This window comes from Simochromis diagramma, unplaced genomic scaffold (genome assembly GCF_900408965.1).
Source record: "Simochromis diagramma unplaced genomic scaffold, fSimDia1.1 OVJJ01000776.1, whole genome shotgun sequence".
Taxonomy (NCBI): Eukaryota; Metazoa; Chordata; class Actinopteri; order Cichliformes; family Cichlidae; genus Simochromis; species Simochromis diagramma.
In genome coordinates, this window is record NW_024387296.1 from 677348 (window position 1) to 683347 (window position 6000).

The following is a 6000-nucleotide window of genomic DNA, read 5'->3' on the forward strand; positions in this document are numbered from 1 at the left end:
GATTTAAACCTTACAGCTGTGAGTTGTGTGGAAAGTCTTTTGCGCGGGCTCGAGGCTTAAAAATACACCAACTCATCCACAGTGGAGTTAAAGCGTACAGCTGTGAGTTTTGTGGAAAGTCTTTTACCCAGGCTGGAGACTTAAAAAACCACAGAATCATCCACAGTGGGGTTAAATCTTACAGCTGTGAGTTGTGTGGAAAGTCTTTTACCCAGGCTGGAGGCTTAAAGAGACACCAACTCATCCACAGTGGATTTAAACCTTACAGCTGTGACATGTGTGGAAAATCTTTTACCTGGGCTGAAGGCTTAAAAAAAACACCATGTCATCCACAGTGGATTTAAATCTTACAGCTGTGAGTTGTGTGGAAAGTCTTTTACCCGGGCTGAAGGCTTAAAAAAAACACCAAGTCATCCACAGTGGATTTAAACCTTACAGCTGTGACATGTGTGGAAAATCTTTTACCCGGGCTGAAGGCTTAAAAAAAACACCATGTCATCCACAGTGGATTTAAACCTTACAGCTGTGAGTTGTGTGGAAAGTCTTTTGCCTGGGCTGAAGGCTTAAAAAAACACCAACTCATCCACGGTGGAGTTAAACCTTACAGCTGTGACTTGTGTGGTAAAGCTTTTGGTCAAAGTCGAAACTTACAGAAGCATCTAGTTACCCACTCTGGAATTAAGGCGTATAGCTGCGACTTTTGTGGAAAAACTTTCAGTGAAAAAAAGTACCGAAATATTCACCTACGCATTCACACTGGAAATGATCTTTCCTACTGTGATCAGTGTGGGAAACTGTTTACAACAGATGCACAACTACAGATACACATGTTTACCCACACTGAGGAGAGACCTTATAAATGTGACCTGTGTGAGAAGACTTTTAAATCTCCACATTACCTGAAAAAAACACCAACAGATCCACACCAGAAAGTAACTCTATAAGTGCAGTTACTGTGAGGAAGTATTGATTTTTTATCTTGTAATTTTAACCTGATTGTTTGGAACAAGTCTGATCAGTAAACCTATGGAGTTATACTGAATGAACTGTTTTGGAAAATGAAGAATCATTTTCGCTCGGTAAGCTGAGTGTTATAATGTAAACAGTAAAACGTAATTGGACATTGGCAGAGATCACTTACGCTGTCATTGTTTAGAAGCAGAGCAACACAGATGGATCCAGTTCTCAACCCTGTCGTCACTGTGGTGGTGGGAAAACGTTTCTCTGTGACCTTTGTGGAAAAACTTCCAATCATCAACGGGACCTAAAACCACATCAACGTATCCACACTGGAGACAAAATGAACTACTGCAAAGAACGTGGGAGGGGCTTCCACACACCAAGTACATTAAAAATACATGAACTCTTCCACAGTGGGGTCAAAAAGCACATCTGTGACCAGTGTGGGTCATCCGTCACCACTGCATGTGAGCTTAAAGAACAAGAATAAGCAAATCCACACAGTAGAGACACCATACAAGTGCAGACACTGTGACAAAAGCTTCTCACAATCAGGTCATCGTAACAAACATGAACGTACACACATGGAAGTGAACTTCAGCTGTGACCAGTGTGACAAGAGCTTCAGGAATCTCAGTTCATACTCCGAACACAAACGATCCCACACTGTAAATAAACTGTTTCACTGTTACCAATGTGCAAAAACATTCACTTCATTATCTGCTCTGTGCAAACATCAGCCTGATCATGCAGGACTGAAATCACTGGATCACAATGAATCTGAAGAGAGAGAAAGATCCTCTTCTGGTTTCAGGGTCAGACTTAAAAGCCTTGAGATCAGGCTCCACAGAGTTCAGATGGAATCTCCTGTAAAGAGTGTCAGCTGATGTCACACTTGGATCTGATGAGGTAGCTCTGATTTCTGGGGCTGCAGTGAATAATCCTGAATGTTACATTTAGGAAGCTGCATGTATAGATATGTATATCAAGTTTATGTTTTTTCCTTTGAGGGATTTTAATTGTCTAAAATGTTATCCCTGTTACATTTTAACATTTGTTCCCTTAGGACACAGTAGTGTTTAGTAGTTGTACTATTAAAGTTATAGGAATGTCTTTTTTTTTCTTTCTTTTTTCTTTCTTTCCTTGAAGTCCACGTTGTTTTTTTTAATGAATTCATTTTGATCCACATGTTCTGCAGCTGTTTGCCTTTTGATTTGAAGTTTGTATTATGAAATCCTGATACTGTTAAAGCATCAGTTATAATTGATGAACTCTGTGTAAAGTTTATTAAACAGTTTGGTGTGAAAAATAAAGAAATGGTCTCACAGCAAGTAGTTTGAGCCATGATTTCCAATTCAAACTAATTTAAATGTTTTTAGTGGTACATGTGGAGGTTTATCAGAGGAGGAGACTTGGCTGCTCTCGGCACGGTTCCTGCAGCTCATTAAAAACTCTGAAATGATCTTCAAGGAAAAGATGATTAATTTTTCTTAAAAACAAGATGTGGGCATGACGTTTTAACATGAGTGTGTTTAAGATGCATTGTGATTAGCATCTCACACGTTCCAATAAAGCAGATGTTCCTGCATTGCAACAGTAGTTTGCAGATGTGTTCATCCCCCGACCATCTGCAAGACTCTCATGAAGCACCAATTTGAAACGCAGCCTGGAAAGTGCGTTCATGGCCCTACAGGTTGCCTAAGCACAAGAGACAAATTGTGCAAAAGGAATTGGCTGAAATGGTGAAAATGCTGTTATCATAGGATGAAATGAGGATTTGTTCCTCAGTGTTTGGTCTCCTATGCTTACCTTTTCTCCAGATGATTTGTCGCAGTTGAGAGGGGCCGGTTGTCTTTAAGGTGCTTTCAGGTAATTAAGAAGTGAGTGCAGGGTTTGTACCATTCATCACACTTCTGTTAGGTTTGTTTAAAGACTCGGGCATTTTTCAGCACCTGCTGTAGCGATAGCTGCGTCCTCACACTGCATATGCTGTTTGCCACCTGGATGATGTTGTCATTCATAGTGATACCACGGTGGAGCATGTGCAGTGGGTGGTCACAGTCCCTAAAGTGTGTGGTTGGATGGAGGGACGTACAGTATTTGGGTACAATTTGGGAGCTGGGTATGTGCATCCACACATGGATAAAACAGCAGCCATCGTATCCTGCCTGTGTCCCAACGCAAAAAAGAACATCCTGATAATAATGAATTACAATATTCCTGACAAGAAGAAATGAATGCATGAACGAGTTTTTCAGCATCACTCTGGGACAGGATATTTCTGATTTTCAAGATATTGCAACAATGGAAGAAAGCAGTCATAAATATTTGCTTAATATTTCCATTAAAGGAGAAATCCTGGTCAAAATGACTCTAAGATTCCATATAGTGTTACTGGAGGCCAAGGTATTGCATCCAGAAAAGGATAAAATCCGTAGCTGTTGATAAAATTGGCACAGAGCTTCCCCCATGCATTACCAAAGATTCACATCAAACTCATTCTTGATTGCTTTAATGAACATTTTTTTATTGTCACAGTTTGATACTGATGATTTCTTGTGAACACTCCTTTAGTTTAAACCCAGTGACAGTATGAAGTTATTATGTTTGTTTTCATGTAAGTATCTACACTTATATTATCTATCTATACTTCATCTGCATCCTTTGAGGCCCCATTTGAAGGCTGATTATGTCCCAACATAGGCCAGAATTAATAGCGCAGTGGTGGTACAAACCCCAGCAGATGGCTGAAGCGTGGTGGCCAAAGAATAAACTTTTAAAAGCAAGTATAAATTTTTAGATCACTTATATATCTGCAAAGAACGTTATAACATTACACATGGGTTTTTAATTATCGATTTATCGATTAAAATCGGTTCTGGCTTGTGATATCGATTCATTAAAATCCTGAATTGATTTTTTAATACAAATTTATTTTGACCAAAATGCCAGAATTTCAGGATAAACCTCACAAAATTTCAACAAATAACAACAACCAAACAGCTGAAATAGTAAATGAGAGCAGGAACACGATTCTGCACAAAGGCGTAAACACAAAGCGTGGATCCACCGACGGATCAGAATCAGCGACATGTCGCCTTTCTCTCCCGACAGCACAGACACGGTCGGGGCTGAAAGCCGACAGCTCGCTGATGTTTCGGTGGGTCCGTGCTTTGTGTTCACGCCCTTTGTCCACTAGATTCTGAAGCTGCAGGTTTTTTCTCTCTCAAAACAATATTGACTAAACCAGCAGCAAAAGCAGATCCAACCCTTCACATAAACATCGTGATAATTTCCTCTGACTTTTGCTGTTTTACTTCCACAACAATAAAATCACACTTCATGCACAGCTCTCTCCCTCTCTCTCTCTCTGTCTTTCTGTCTATGTGTACTTCAAGAACAGTTTCCCGTCAAAAAATCTATTTTCTGCATTATTCGCTTGTTTATTACGCACAAGTCTACCGTTGTTTGCAGCGCTGTCGGCCGCTGTTTTTTCCCTTTTACATAATTCTGAAAAGAAAGTCTCATTTTTGCTGTTCAATAGGCTACTGAACAAATTCTTTTTAAAATTTAACTTTTTAAAATTATGCGAAATTTCAAAACGCTTAGCTGTGTCTCTAATAAAACCTCTGTAACTTTGCTCTGCTTCACTTCAGCAGCATCAGCTGAGGTTCATATGTTGATTAATGGTTTTCTTTCGTTTTTGATGTACTGCAGAATATTTTTATAAAATCCCAGGCCAGGAAAATCAAATTCGTGTTTTTCTCTGTTTTATCCTCAGCTACTTTGACACAAAGGCATCTTCTGTGATGCTCACACCTTTGATAGAGTCTAGCAAGTGTCAGTTTTTTTTATAGATATAAAAATATGGAAATGTATTGATGCAGGACCTGAATGATGATTTATGGAATGTGGAATATCTGTCCATGCAGACAATATTGATTTGTAACTTAAAATTTGTTATTTTAACTAATAATCTTGTCAGCATAAAGTTCTTTATTTGGAGCACAGATCTACAAGAAAGATAAGTTACTGAAACGTGCTTGTGCTTAAATTCCATATCACTCTTTGGCAATATTGTGAGTAATGTTAAACTTAAAGATCATCTCTGCCTCCGGATCTGTTTCCTGCTGCCTGCCACTGAAGGCAGTGGGGAGAGGTAACAATTAGGCAGTGCATTTACCATGGCATATAATGTCATCTTTTCTCATTACAGTCCACTTTGACCAGCAGGTTTGTGACAGTTGGCTGAACATACTGAGCCAAGGAATCTAAATATACATTTGGCATCTCAGTGGGGCTACCAAAAGTCATCACCTCAGTCTTTTTATCATTGAATTTTAAAAAGTTAAGAGACATCCAAGCCTTAATGTCATCAAGACACTGAAGTCATGGTTGTAAGGAATATGTGCCTTTTTTCTGTGGAGGGACATATCTGACAGTCATCAGCATAGAAGTGAAATGCAATGCTGTGTTTTCTCAGTATAGATCCAAGAGAGAGCAGATACAAAGAAAAGAGAAGGGGGCCTAGAGCTGAGCTCTGTGGGACAACCACACAAGAGAGAAGCGGAGGACGAAACATGGTCACAGAGACTGACACAAACACAAATCAATTTTAATTGGAATTCCACGTGAAAGACCAATACAAAGTGGTGCACACGTGAGAAGTGGAACAACAATCATACATGATTCCAAACAATTTTTACAAATGAATAACTGAAAAGTGGGGTGTGCGTAATTATTCAGCCCACCTTTATCTGCAATTACAGCTGCCAGTCTTTTAGGGTCTGTCTCTACCAGCTAGAGACTGGTAGAGACATTGGTCTTTCACGTGGAATTCCAATAAAATTGATTCATGTTTGTGAATGCAATCTGACAAAATGTGGAAAAGTTCATGGGGCCCAATACTTTTGCAAGTCACTGCAGTAATTATTTTCTCATCAAATTCATAATGTTGGTTAACACACTTACACCCCCCCCTTCTCCCTCTTCAGGTGCAGTGCGAGTTTTGTTCCAGATGGGCACATTTTGGATGTGCTC